This window comes from Vicia villosa, linkage group LG3 (genome assembly GCF_029867415.1).
Source record: "Vicia villosa cultivar HV-30 ecotype Madison, WI linkage group LG3, Vvil1.0, whole genome shotgun sequence".
Classification (NCBI taxonomy): Eukaryota; Viridiplantae; Streptophyta; class Magnoliopsida; order Fabales; family Fabaceae; genus Vicia; species Vicia villosa.
The window spans coordinates 154,773,741-154,787,457 of NC_081182.1; positions in this window are offsets into that span (position 1 = coordinate 154,773,741).

Sequence of the window (13,717 nt, forward strand, 5' to 3'; positions counted from 1 at the left end):
GTCTACAAATACAATGCAAGATGTGATTATCATTCGATTGCGGACCATGGACGCATAGTATTCAAGACTTAATCGATGACAATATCACTGATTTCAATTCCCCTGAGGAACCTCATACGACTGATGTTGCACATAACCAAAAAGGCCTTAATGAACGCAACCAATCTGTTGGGTAGTTTTGATCTCTACACCAGCTCCACAACAACGACGCAAGCCATATGCACCTAAGCGTCAATTCACCAAAATTAATATGACATTGGCTCAAGCATTACAAGATCTGTTGAAGATCGAATTGATTACTCAGAGGGACCCTCCTAAGAATCCTAACACCTCCACTCTTGGCTATAAACTCAATGCGAAGTGTGCGTACCATTCTAACAGTCCTGGACATTACACAAACAATTGCCGGACATTGAAGAATAAGATTCAAGATCTGATCGATGACAGGGAAATCAAATTCAACCCTTCTTAAAATTCCTATGGTGATCACCGCTCCTATGCCTAGTCATGACAAGACTGGTTGACGTCTAGACGGATGAACTTTTGGATCATTAGATCTACTTTCATTTGCAAGTTTCTTTTCTGTTTGTTTAAACATTTGACCCATGATAGACATTATCTGTTTTAATAATCATCATCAGTGCATTGCATATGTTTGTCTTGAATAAATTATTTCGCTATCACTCATTTTTATTATGTCTTTACCTTGCATATGTTTTGTGATATTCAACTCCTGCTAAGCCGTAAGCCTTTAAAGGGAGGATGACGAAAATGATACCGCAACCTCATACAGTATGCTTTTGAGCGGACCATGCTGACGATGTACAGGCATTGTTTCAATTCCTAAACAGTGGAGATATAAGGATGTTAATCCCTCGTCAACCCCTTTGAGCCTAAGAAGTAGAAGTTTCTTTCTTGTACTAATTAAAACCATTGATCATAACCTGGGGCAGGGTAGTTCTCAGTTAATTTGGCTGTGCATTCTATTTTAAGAGAATCATTCAGTACACCTTTCAACAAAGGTTTCAATCACAAAGCGTTCATCCGCACACATCAAAGAAGTGTTGGAGATGTCAATCAAAAGCCAATAATGGTTTATCAATCATTAAGCAAGGCAGTTAATATCTTTCAAAAAAATGAATGAAAAAAAAACATATATACAAAGAAAAGCCTGCTAAGTCAAAAATCAAAAAGAAGACTTAGGAAAAAATCAAGGCATCCCGCTGACTGTAAGCTCAAAATAGACAGTTCAGGCAAAAGTTAGGGATATCAATAAGATGAAAAAAGAGAAGTCAATAAATTCCTGAGCAACACAATGTTGTGACTACCAAAAGGAAGAAGTGACTGCCATCTCAAAAGTTCTCTTTGCTTGTAAACCATCATCATTATCAAAGGTGCAAATCCAAAAGTCTCTTGGAACCTGAATGCATAAGTTGAAATAACTGAGCTTAGGACTGAAGATCATCACGAAGAGGGGTGGGTACAGTCAAATTTTGAGCCATTATCCTCTGTTTCTTAAACAGTGAACCAAGCCATGTTACAACCCTTGAAAGTCCTAACTGAAGCATGGTTAGTTCAAAAGCATATTGTCACCAAAAAGGTATCCCGACTCCTTAAGGTTTACCAAAAATGCTTAGTTGGTATCTCATTTTTACAAACATCATGTTTTTACAAATATCACGCTTTTACACCTTCTGTTTTAATGTTTTTCAATAAAACTCAAGACAAACGTATGTGTTGCATCTCATGAATGCATTATTAAACAAATTCTGCTACATAATTTCAAATGTTAGCAACAGAAAGAATTCGCATAGGGTATGACTAATGACTCAAAGTTATCCCGACCAATAAGCAATGTCTCCTACACAAGGGGCACGGCACGTTTTGCCCAATCAATATGGGGCAATCAAGTCAAGATTCCAAGAATCTTTCAAAATGCCAAACAGTCAAAGGCATACATCCCAAGTGGGTTTCAAACTATTGCCCGACCAATCTGGGGCAATCAAGTCAAAATTTCAAAAATCTCTCAGAAGCATCAACAATGAGGGGCATCATACTAAGTACTAGGGGCATGTCGCCCATAGTGCACATCTCATAAAGTCCTCGCGAGGCGAATCTTTCCAAAGTTCCTACTAGCAGGGGCAAATCTATGCAAATCCAGTTTGACATCTTGATCAATACTCAGTGGTGCGTCCTAATCAAATCCATGAATGGCAGCTATAATACTGGGGGCAACTTTCAAGACACCCATGTCTCCCCATAGAGCCGGGTTCACAAGATCATATCCCATCAGACCAATCCTCAAGAAAATATCTTCAAACATACTCGTCCCGACAAAGATATGGCTCCCCAACAGAGTTTACATCTTCAACACTACCGGTTCTCCAACACATTGCTCTTCTCCAACATGGTTTATTAATATCTCTAATCCCCAATCAGGGAACATCAAGTTACTGATCATCCCCAAGCAGAAATCATAAATCCCCAGCTGAGCATCTTCAAGATAAGATCAAACATCAAAATTACAATGACATGGAGATCCACCTTCTCAATCAAGATGTGTCAAATAGCATAAATCATAGTCATATGTCATAAAGCATAAACATATTCATACAATTGCATACATGTTCATACATAATATATAATGCATCGCGACAAATGCGTACATAACATGCAAGGTTCTCATTTATTTTGAGAATCCCGTCACATAAACGTATTACATGCATCATGACATAAAAAAACTAACTTTGCCTTTTTTCAGGTTACTGCTGCAGTCAAATAAACAACTTCAAAACCCTTTGGATCTAAGTCGATACCTTGGACGGTTCCTTAATGATCTACCTTTGGATCTAAGTCGATACCTTGGACGGTTCCTTAATGATCTACCTTTGGATCTAAGTCGATACCTTGGACGGTTCCTTAATGATTTACCTTTGGATCTAAGTCGATACCTTTGACGGTTCCTTAATGATCTACCTTTGGATCTAAGTCGATACCTTGGACGGTTCCTTAATGATCTACCTTTGGATCTAAGTCGATACCTTGGACGGTTCCTTAATGATCTACCTTTAGATCTAAGTCGATACCTTGGACAGTTCCTTAATGATCTATCTTTGGATTTAAGTCGATACCTTGGACGGTTCCTTAATGATCTACCTTTGGATCTAAGTCGATACCTTGGACGGTTCCTTAATGATCTACCTTTGGATTTAAGTCGATACCTTGGACGGTTCCTTAATGATCTACCTTTGGATCTAAGTCGATACCTTGGACGGTTCCTTAATGATCTACCTTTGGATCTAAGTCGATACCTTGGACGGTTCCTTAATGATCTACCTTTGGATCTAAGTCAATACCTTGGACGGTTCCTTAATGATCTACCTTCAGATTTAAGTCGATACCTCGAACGGTTCCTTAAACAATCTACCTTCAGATTTAAGTCGATACCTCGGACGGTTCCTTAAACAATCTACCTTCAAATTTAAGTCGATACCTCAGACGATTCCTTAAACAATCAGCTTTTCAAAATCTAAAGCGGAAACCTCGGACGGTTCCGTAACGGTCAACGCTCGAAGGTCTAATTCATTTACCACGAACGGTGTGGACACGATCAACTGTTTCTAAAGTCTAATTCAGCTACTACGAACAGTGCTGACACGACAAGAGATCTAATTCTATCATCACGAACGGTGTAGACATGATCATCTTTCCAAGATCTAATTCGTCTACTACACGATCAACACTCAAACAACTACTTCTCAAACACTCCAAACATAATATAATGCATGATTTACTGGATGGCATCTTTAAGCCAATCCCCATCATACACCTGGATGGCATCTTCAAGCCCATCTCCGACAAAAGTCCCTTCATCATCAGCAGGGGCAAATTCTTGGGTATTCTAGTGTTCAATCCTCTTCCACCTTCAGATTCCGACTGGCATACAAACCACTCTACATCTTCAGGTTTAAGAAAATTGAACTGGGGCAGCTGTCATACCCCAAAATTTGCCCATACTATTTCTCTTATACAAATTCAAATCAATACACAAAGCTCCTAGACACACTCTCCTATACAAGGCTCTGAAACTAGGGTTTAGTTTATTCAAAGGAAAATCAGTGAATCAATGGCTCCAAGGCATCCCATATGGCTCAATATATCTCACATCATCTCTATGACAAGTATCAAGTCTCAATTCAAAGGATTCGTCACTCAATTGTTCAGAAAGTCAACAGTCGACTAAGTTAACCTAAAAGTCAACTGTGGGCAAAGTAAAGTCAAAACTCCTGATTTTTTGTCAAGATCCTAATATTGAAGTATCATTCACCATTTAATCAAGTATTGATCATGGTTCATCAAGGAGAGATAAAAAATCAACAATTCAAAAAGTTTCTAAATTAGGGTTTTTATGGGAGAAAGTCAACTGAACTTTGACCAGCCATAACTCTCACATGGAACATCAGAAATTTCCCATCCAAGGCTCATCTTGAAGGAAATTGAAGTCCTTAAGAATTTGTATCTCACATGCCAAGTCTAAAAATGCTTCATTGGAGAGGTATGGACCAAAACATTATAGGTCCTTTTCAAAAGTCAACAAGAAGTCATTTTTTTCAAAAGGACACACAAGGAGCATGGAGAATTATTTTGACATGGGACCAAAAACACTGGTTAGAGGACTCTTCAAGGTTTCCAAAAAGTCCTAGAACACTTCCATACCTTGAAAATTGAGAGGATTATGATTGGTACAAGGTGGTTAAGATTCAAGAAAAGAGAGAAACCATAGTTGACAAAGTTCAAATTTTTACTAATGGGCCAAAGTTCCTTGATTCTAAATAGGCCCGTGACCTTAAGGGAGACCTTCAAATCCATCATAATATTTTAGAGTTTTAATTTATATTTATTTGAATTTTTATTCAATTAAATATTAAAAAGAAAAACATTAAAATATGAAATAAATGAATTAATTCATGAATGATATTTGGAATATATTTAGAAGCACAAAATATGCTCAAAGAATCGTGTGAAGACTGATTGGGAACTTGATTGGTTGATTGGTGATCAAAATAGAATGTTTCAATATCTTTTCCAATTCAAAACCCAATCTCTCAAAAAATATGGAAATTTGATATGGTTTTTAACCTAATTCGTTCTCCATATATAGGGAGAGAATCAGAGGCCAAAAGGATTTTTTTGGACACGGTTTTTGCAGCCAAAAAAGCACAGTAAAGCTCTCAAAATTTTCAAGAAAATTCTAAGACCGGATTCAAGGTGGGAGGAAGATTCAAGGAAAACAAAGCATTCTAATCGGTTCCTTGGTGATTTTTGAACGTGAACGAATCATCATCATTGATCCAGACTCCCTTAAACGTACACTCACGCTCACAGATGAGCATGACTTTTTTTTGAATCGATTTAATGCATATGCGTTCCTGTTACGTAATTTGATTATATATTCATGTTTATGCTGTTGTTCCTCTTCTTTCTGGATGATTTAATTGAGTTTTAGGTGCAGATTGAAGCGACCACCATTGTTAGGGTTTACAGTTCTCAGATTGGGGCTATGTGAAACAGCCAAAATTAGACAAAATTAAGCCCATATCCATGCTCGGGCATTGATTTCGGTTCGGTCCATGGCTCTATCTTAGATTTATATTGTGTATAAGGTGTTTTTGAAGAAGACAGTTCTATGGAAACGCAGAAAAAAACCGTTGCCATATATCTCTGTGAATCGCGAAGGAGGAAGACAACCTTTGGGCGCGCAGCTTTGTGATTCAATTTTTCTTGACTTATTTTATATTATATTCTTGTTGTTTCATAATAATTTCAACTAGTGAAGATGGCACGGATGGCAAACGCGTGCGTGGATGATCAAAGGGTCCAGGGTTCGATCCCTGGCCCTTGCAAAGTTTATTTTTCAATTTGTTTTGGCAAAATACTCTTTTTAGTCCCGTAAGTTAACCTCGGGGTTCATTTTGGTCCCTTAACTTTAAAAAGTTTCAAATTGGTCCCTTAACTCTTCTAAAGGTATCATTTTAGTCCTTTTTGTCATATTAGCGACGAAAAAACTCAAAAATCGGTCGCTAAATCCGTCGCTAATATGCCAAAAAGGACTAATATGACACCTTTTGAAGAGTTAAGGGACCAATATGAAACTTTTTGAAGTTAAGGGACCAAAATGAACCTCGAGGTTAACATACGGGGCCAAAAAGAGTATTTTGCCATTTGTTTTCTTCTATGGATCCCATGCGTTTCATGCGTGAAGGCCTACCATGCGCCTTCATATACCAACCAGTGGATCCTCATAGATTAGAATCTGAAGGCCTAGAAGGCGCCTCCCCACCATGGACTTCCAAGGACCTGTTGCATACAAGCAGAGCTAAGTTTCTTCAAATTTCTTTTTATTTTTCTTTTAATTTTATATAATCTTTTCATTTATTTATTTGTTTTGTTTATTAATATCAATTCTAAAAATATTTAAAATGTCCTTTTTCACAAAGTCACTATTTTAATAATATTTATTTTATTATTTTATTCTAATAATAATAATTTGTTTTTTTAAATTGTTTTAAATTGTTTAAATTAACTTAGTTAATCATAAATATTTCTATTCATCGATTAAAAATAAATATTAGGGTTAGGATATTTAATAGAAACCTGGTTTTCACCGATTTAATTAATTGGGTTAAAAACCAACGATTAAATTGTTTTTATTTAATCTATTAACCATGGCTAACTTGTGCCCTAATCAGGATTTACGAAAGATCGTGCCTACACTGAATTATTTTCCTTCTTTTGTGCAATTTTTTAGGGTTAACCCTAATTGACCCTGAACTGATAATGCACTCACCCTATTTTTGCTTGCCATTTTCCCCACCTTATCAGGGATTGCCAATTGCCAAAGCTTCGAGTATCGGTAACCCTAAACCTTGATCTTAATTATTACTTGTTCAGACCTATTTAGTTATTGTCCTCCATTGGTTTCATCTCCCCTTTCCTCCGCTGGTTTCATTATTAAACAAATTCTGCTACATAATTTCAAATGTTAGCAACAGAAAGAATTTGCACAGGGTACAACTAATGACTGAAAGTTATCCCGACAGACAATATTACTCCAAGAAGCAATGTCTCCTACGTATAGAAGGGGCATGACACGTTTTTTCCAATCAATCTGGGGCAATCAAGTCAAGATTCCAAGAATCTCTCAAAAAGCCAAACAGTCAGGGGCATCATCCTAAGTGTACGATTACTAAGGGCATGTCACTTACAATATACATTTCATAAAGTCCTCGCGAGGTGAATCTCTTCAAGTTCCTACTAGCTGGGGGCAAAGTACATAAGGCATGTTCAACGCTTCGATCAATATTTATTGGTGTTTTCCAATCAATACGAATCTAGGAATGGTAGTTACTATAATACTGGGGGCAATGTTCAGGGCATCCATGCCTTCCTGACTTCACAAGATCATATCCCCACAGAGCAATCCTCAAGAAGATATCTTCAAATGCTCTCGTCCCGACAAAGACATAGCTCCTACACAGAGTTCACATCTTTGACATCGTCTGTTCCCCGACCTGCTTCTCTGCTCCAAACATGGTTTGTTAATATCTCTAATCCCCAGTCAAGGTATATCAAGTTACTGATCATCCCCAAGCAGAAATCATAAATCCCCAGTTGTGTATCTTCAAAACAAAATCAGGCATCAGAGTCGCAACGACCTAGAGATTTATTTTCTCAATCAAGATACTTCAAAATAGCATAACTCATGTTCATACATCATACATCATAGTTAATTCATAACATACATACGTCTCATGACATATGCATAACACTCTTATTCATTTCAAAAAAAATTACAATGCATGCATCACGACATTGCATAAAACTAATGTTTCTTTTGCAGTCTACTTATACATCTTCTAGATATAGTGCAGATATAATCAATTCAACGATTTAATTCTGACACTCATTCAAGACAGAGATTTAGTTCTCACTACACCAAATTTAAGTTTTAGCAGCACACCTACTAAAGCGCTTCTAGTAAAAAGCGCTGTTATAGGTTGCACTAAAAACAAAATAAAAAAACACGCTAAAAAAGCGCTCTTAAAGGGGGGGGTAATGAAAGCGCTTTTCAAAAGCGCTCTTATAGGGGGGGGCTATGAAAGCGCTTTCTAAAAGCGCTCTTAAAGGGGGGGGGGTATGACAGCGCTTTTCAAAAGCGCTCTTATAGGGGTCTTATAGTGGGGGATATGAAAGCGCTTTTGAAAGCGCTCTTAAAGGGGGGGTTACAAAAGCGCTTTTTAAGAGAAAGCGCTGGCATAGGTGGCCCTTCTAAAGCGCTTTTCAGAAGCGCCCTCGTAGGTGTTTTAAAATAAAACAAATTAAACTTGCCCCAATTAATTTCAGAAGCGCTTCTCAGTATCTTTCTCTTCTTCTCCTCGCGAACAAACACCTAGAATCCCTAAATCTCAGATTCTTCCCTAAATCAATTTCAGTTCCTCCGTCCTCCGTCTCCGCCGCCGTTTCCGCCTCCGTCTCCGCCTCCGTTCGCCGTTTCCGCCTCCGTCCGTTCTCCGTTCTCCCTCCGTTCTCCGTTCTCCCTGCATCCCTTTAGGTAATTTCTAAGTTTTTGAATATGCTGTATGTGGGTTGCTATATGTTCTTATTCATACTGCTATATGTTTTTGAATATGCTTATGAGAATTTGTTTGGAATTTTATATGGAACATTTAGAATCTTTAGAACTGACATTTAGAACAACACTGACATTTGGAACAACACTGAGTTTTGGTGGAAAGATTGAGGAAATTCTGAAATTCTGGGGAGTTTCATAGTTATGGTGAATTGATGAAATTGGATGATCATGTTTTGTGTTGTTGTTTGGATAATCATGGTAGAATTATGATTTAGTAAATCTTACATGTATGATTATGAGTTTTGAATCTTCCTTATTAGTTTTATGAGAGTTTAGGTGGTTTGAGTTGTGACATAAAACTAAGATTCAATGATGAATTGGAGTAAAATTAGAAGATGGAAATATGGTGTTTTGATAGTTAAAACATGTGTATAACTTGTTCCATGAATGGTGATAGATCAAAATTAGGAAATAATTAGGGGTCATTCTTATGCCATAATATTGGCGTAGCTTTTTGTTTGTTGGTTGTTGTGGTTTGTTGAATTGGAGTAAAATTAGAAGATGGAAATATGGTTGTTGTATCATTAAAAAAAACCACTTTTAATGATACAAAGAAATTTATAAAAAAAACAAAAGCTATAACAAACGGTTGCTATAGTAATAGAAATTAAGAGTTGCATTTTAAACTTTTTGCTTCTTAAGAGAAATAACACCCTCTTATTTTCCAAAAATACTTGAATTCATCCTTTTAAAATGTTAAAACTTGACACTTTTTGTTTTCTTTAAAAATGAATAATTTTATTGCATGCACTTTAGTTCATTTTAATAAAAAATATATATACATGTGTTTCTCTATTTTTTTTTGGTTACATGTGTTTCTCTATTTTTATTTATAATATAAGGAACATGTGTTTCTCTATTTTTTAGTTCAAATTTGCTTTCATAAAAAATGTTTGAATTTTAATATAAAAAGAAATTTCACTTTTTAAATTTATAGTTTGTTATAGTTTGTTATTTTCTTCTTTTTAAATTTTAATATCAATTTAGTGTCTCTCAACCAATTTTTTGGTTTGTGGACTTATATTACCTTGAAATAAGGTAATGTCTTCTTTAAGAAATCAGGTATTCTGATTAGGTATTCTATTATGATGATAGCTATTTATTATCTTGACAGAATTCCTTAGTACCTGATAGAGAAACCAAGAAGCATTTGTTTAGCTTAATTAAGTCATGGATAAGACATGGATGAGATCAAACCGATTGTCGAAAGAGTACGAGAAAGGGGTATGGAAATTCGTTGAGTTTGCGGTTGCGCACTCCGAAGACCCGCTTCGAATGCCGTGTCCTTGCTTGGGTTGCTATTATGGGGATAAGGTTGACGGGAAACAGTTGGGATCCCATTTACTACGGTTTGGAATTGATAGAAGTTATACATGTTGGACAATGCATAGTGAGAAAAGTAACGGGAATGCTGGGTCGAGTTGTAATAGGAAGTATGCTTCAAACGACGATTGCACAGACACATACGATTGCGATCGAGTCGAAGAGATTGCAGAAGCGCTTGAAGAAGATCTTGCGGATTGTCCCAAAATGTTTGAGAGGTTGGTAAGCGATGCAGAGAAACCGTTGTATGATGGTTGTTCAAAATTCACAAGATTGTCTGCGGTGTTAAAGTTGTACAACTTAAAGGCGGACAATGGATGGTCGGATAAAAGTTTCACAGAGTTATTAGCCCTTATGAAAGATATGCTACCAGAGGATAATGTTCTTCCCAATCGAACGTATGAAGCCAAAAAGATGTTGTCCTCTATTGGCATGAGCTATGATAAGATACATGCATGTCCAAACGATTGCGTTTTGTTTCGAAACGAGTATGCAGCGTTGAATGAGTGTCCTAAATGTGGTGCCCCTCGATATAAGAAAAAGTTGTCTCCTGCTAAAGTCTTATGGTATTTTCCTATAATTCCGAGATTTAGACGCATGTATCGTAGTGAGACCGATTCAAGACACTTGACTTGGCATGCAGATGAAAGAATTATTGATGGAAAGTTGCGACATCCGGCAGACTCACCACAATGGATGAAAGTTGATACTGATTATCCTGAATTTGGAAAAGAAGCAAGAAACCTTCGGTTGTCATTGTCTACTGATGGAATGAACCCGCATGGTATTCAAAGTATCTCGCATAGCACATGGCCTGTGATTCTTATGATCTATAACCTACCTCCGTGGCTATGTATGAAGCGTAAGTACATGATGTTATCAATGCTAATTTCTGGGCCTAAACAACCAGGGAATGACATAGACGTATACTTGGCACCGTTAATCGAAGATTTAAAGTTTTTGTGGGACAACGGTGTGGAGGTTTACGATGGGTATAGGAAGGAAAGTTTCAACTTGAGGGCGATGTTGTTTGGAACAATTAATGATTTTCCAGCATACGGAAATCTATCCGGGTACAGCAATAAAGGTCAAAAGGCGTGTCCCGTTTGTGAAGATGAAACCGATACGACACGATTGGATCTTTGTCAGAAGAATGTCTTTCTCGGCCATCGTAGATTCTTAAATTCTAATCATCACTACCGTGGGTGGAGAAAAGCATTCAACGGAAAGGCCGAACATGGTACAGCCCCGCCTTTTTTGTCAGGTGATCAAATTTTTGAAAAGGTGAAAGATGTGAGCACTCAGTTTGGCAAGCCTTTTGCACATTCACTTGTCAAGGGTGGGTGGAAGAAGTCCATTTTTTTTGAACTTCCATATTGGAAGTCGTTGTACGTAAGACATTTCCTGGATGTTATGCATATTGAAAAAAATGTATTTGACAGCGTCATAGGTACGTTACTCAATATACAAGGAAAGTCTAAGGATGGCCTTAACATAAGGAAGGACATGGTAAACATGGGGATGAGAACTGAATTGGGACCCGTGACGAAAGGAAGACGAACATATCTGCCACCTGCTGTTTACACTCTATCTAGAAAGGAGAAGAAAACATTGTGTAAGTTCCTCAGTGAAGTTAAAGTTCCAGAAGGCTACTCTTCAGATATTAGAAGACTTGTGTCCATGAAAGATCTCAAGTTAAAGAGTTTGAAGACGCATGATTGTCATGTTATAATGGAACATTTTTTACCAATAGGTATACGTTCTATTCTGCCAGAAAAAGTAAGAAGCGCAATAACTAAGCTGTGTTTCTTCTTCAGGTCAATTTGCAGTAAGGTGGTCGATCCCGCGATCTTACCAACATTGCAAAAAGAGATAGTTGTTACTTTATGTGATCTTGAAATGTATTTTCCTCCCTCGTTTTTTGACATAATGGTTCATCTAGTCGTTCATCTTGTGAAAGAGACACAATTGTGCGGACCAGCTTATATGAGATGGATGTACCCTGCTGAACGTTATATGAAAATATTAAAAGGGTACGTGAAAAACAGAAGTCGACCGGAGGGTTGTATTGCCGAACGATACGTTGTTGAAGAAGCGGTTGAGTTTTGTACTGAATATCTGTCAAATGTTCAATCAATTGGACTCCCCAAATCTCATATTGTCGAAAAAAAAGAAGGAAAAAGGCTAATTGGAAATAAAGTTGTGACAGTATCAATGGTCGAACGGGATCAAGCGCACTTGTATGTTCTGCACAATGAGATTGAGGTTGAGCCGTATGTTGAAATGCACAAGGTTGTTCTCCGAGATTTAAATCCAAATAGAAATGAGAACTGGATAGTACGAGAGCACAATCGAAGTTTCATACCGTGGTTTAGGGATCATATTTATTCAAAGTATCGTTCAGATCCTGCTTCAGTAACAGAAAGGTTGAGATGTTTAGCCTATGGTCCAACTGTAATTGTGCTTTCTTATAGCGCATACGCTATTAATGGATACACATTTTATACCAAAGAACAGGATGATAAAAGTACTATGCAAAATAGTGGTGTTATCAAAAGCGCTTTAGTATGTTGCGTTTTTTTTTTATTTTTTACTCTCACAGGGGGGCCTATCACAGCGCTTTTATGGAAAAAGCGCACTTAAAGGGGGGCCTACCAGAGCGCTTTTTCCTGAAAAGCGCTCTTAAAGGGGGCCTACAAGAGCGCTTTTTCCAGAAAAGCGCTCTTATAGGGGGGCCTACCAGAGCGCTTTTAAAAGCGCTTTCGTAGCCTATGCCAGCGCTGGCTTTGGCAGCGCTTTAAAGCGCTGTTAAAGGCCAAAAAAAGCGCTTTTAAAAGCCTTGCGCGTTGTAGTGTCTGACACCTAATTTTGGATATCTTCCAAAGATGGTTCAGATATAATCAAGATAGAGATTTACTTCTGACTCTTAATTTTGGATATCTTCCAAAGATAGCTCAGAGATAATCAAGACGAAGATTTAATTCTGATACTTAATTTTGGATTTCTTCCAAAGATAGCTCAGAGATAATCAAGACGAAGATTTAATTCTGATACTTAATAATCAAGACGAAGATTTAATTCTGATACTTAATTTTGGGTTTCCTCCAGAGATAGTTCAGAAATAATCAAGACGAAGGTTTAATTCTGATACTTAGTTCCGGGTATTCTACAGAGATAGTTCAGAAATAATCACCCTTCCCAAGTCTAATTCAGTTACTACAAGCGGTATTGACATGATCAATCTCCAACAAAAATTTCTCAACATACTAAGCTCAGATACAGCATAACGTACGGCTCTCCAGACATCTACCGATGCAAATTGGATTCAGGCTAACGCACGACTCATCCTTAGCCTAACGCACGGCTTTCCAGACATCTACCGATGCAAATTGGATCCGGTCTAACACACGACCCATCCTCCAGTCTAACGTACGACTCATCCTAAGTACGGCCTAACGTACAACGTATTCTGACTCTCAAGTCTATCAAGCTGGATGGCATCTTTAAGCCCATCTCAATCAATTCACTTATATGATCCTGACGCTCAGGGCAATCGAGCCAACAATTTAATTCTGACACCACAGAAACGGTCTAATGTTTGACTCATTCTAACACACGTCGATACATCGACTGATGGCATCTTCAAACCCATCTCCGACAAAGGTCCCTACTTCAGCAAGGGCAAATTTCTGGGTATTCTAG